Below are 1,883 nucleotides of genomic sequence, written 5' to 3'. Positions count from 1 at the left end.
CGCCGCCCTCACGCGCTGTGCCGCCCTCCACGCCCTTCCCCGGAGGAGTCGCTAGCCCAGGGCCCGAGTGGCCACCTGGCCACCAACACCCTGGGCGGCCTGCCAGGACCCCCACCCCGCGACCCGCTCCGGCCGGGGTGTTCGCCCTCCGGGAGGCCGCGGGAGAGGGTCGGGAAGGGGAAGACGCGGCGCGGACCCCGCGGGGCCGACGGCGAGAGGCCCAGCGCAAAGCCAGCGGGCCGGTGCAGGAGGAAAGCACCGGGCACCTGCAGTTTGGGGGAGAGGGGCCCTTCCCTGTGCAGAGCTCCTACCCGGGCTTGGGAGAAGGGGATTATCACTTTTTAAAACGAAAATCACTTTTAATATAGGAACTAGATACATGTAATCCGTATCACAGAAGCTGCTTCCCTGGCCTTTCCACTCTGGCCCACCTGTGGCAGAGGGTCTTTTCTTCCCGGGACTACAGAACCAGGCTTCTCTCAAAGAACAAGAATCAAAAGGCAGGAAAGGGCCCAAAGACCAGAGTTGAGCCCTCTCAAGAGGAGTAAAGGGAGGCTTGGAAAGGTCAAGACCCGCAGCGTGTTAGGGATCCACCCGAGCTCAGAACTTGGGTCTTCAAATCCTTCCTGGGGATGCAGCAAGGAGGAAGCAGCCTTTCTTCTCACCACCTCTTCACCAGCCCACCCCAACTCCCAGCTGCCGCCTCCTCCCTCCCTTCCGCACCTCTCCTCCAAACGCCCCAGTATCTGAGGAGTTCACAGGAATACCGGTTATCCCAGCTGTGTCCCTGGGTCTGTACCTGTCCAGATAAAGCCATTCGGTGGCCTCCTGAAGTAGCAGATCAATGACTCTAAAGAACACCAGGCTTCCATGAATTTTACATCTTTTCCCCTTCAGGGCCGAAGCCCCAGTGCATAGCAGACCCTATTTAGACAGACAGTTATCTTACCGTTTCCCAATCTTGCGGAGTCCCGGGGAGTGCATCCTACACACTGAAACTCCAACCAGATTCCGCACCTTGAGCACCGTACAGAGTGACACCGCAGTGAAGGGAGACGCATAAATACATGCCCTGTATCTGGCCCATCAATCAGGAGCCTCACAGGTCTGCGGGCGGGCGGGGCAAAGCTGGATTCTGTTGGGAGGTGGTCTGGAGGGCAGAGATAGGCGATTCACAGTTTAGCTACTGCCGCTAACTGCTTTTTTTTTTTTTCCTCCCTTTTCAAGTCCCTTTTTCCACAATACTTTCAAGTCCTTTGTCTTTACTCCAAGAGAAGTTTTCATTTGTCTTCTTAAACTGGACCATAAGCTCATGTAGACATACAGTATGAAGGACCTGAAGAAGAAGGGAACTGGCCAAATAACCCCTCCAGTTACAGAGAGCTCTTAAATGAATTTTGTGGATAGGTCCTCAAGCAAAGAGAAAAAAAAAAAAAGGTAATAATACTTTGTACATTTTACCACAGGGTCTCTCAGCAACAAGGACCTCCAAGTGCAGAACGTTAATTTTTACATGCGGTGAGAAGTGCTGTTACTGTCCCCAACTTCCAGGTGGCTTAAAGGAGGTTCAGTTACTTTTAAAAAATTACTTCCGAAATGTTTACCTATGTGCTTTTTTATTTCAAATGTGACATAAATACTTATTTTACAAAGTGATAATGTAATATTTTTTAAATTGAGAAATAAAGATATCCTTTAAATAAAAAAAAAATTACTTCCAGTTGACACTGCCTGAGAAGTGTTCGTGGCGACAGTAGGTAAGTCAGTGTATACCTCAAAATGTGACACGGAGACTGTTTAACATAGTCCGCAAGAGGTCTCCAGAAGCCAAGACTGAGAGAACAAAAAAAAAAAAAAAAAAAAGATAGGAGGCTACAGTGAAG

Source organism: Suricata suricatta, chromosome 3, assembly GCF_006229205.1.
Source record: "Suricata suricatta isolate VVHF042 chromosome 3, meerkat_22Aug2017_6uvM2_HiC, whole genome shotgun sequence".
NCBI classification, from domain to species: domain Eukaryota; kingdom Metazoa; phylum Chordata; class Mammalia; order Carnivora; family Herpestidae; genus Suricata; species Suricata suricatta.
The sequence above is the reverse complement of the archived record's forward strand: the minus strand, read 5'-3'. Positions refer to the sequence as shown.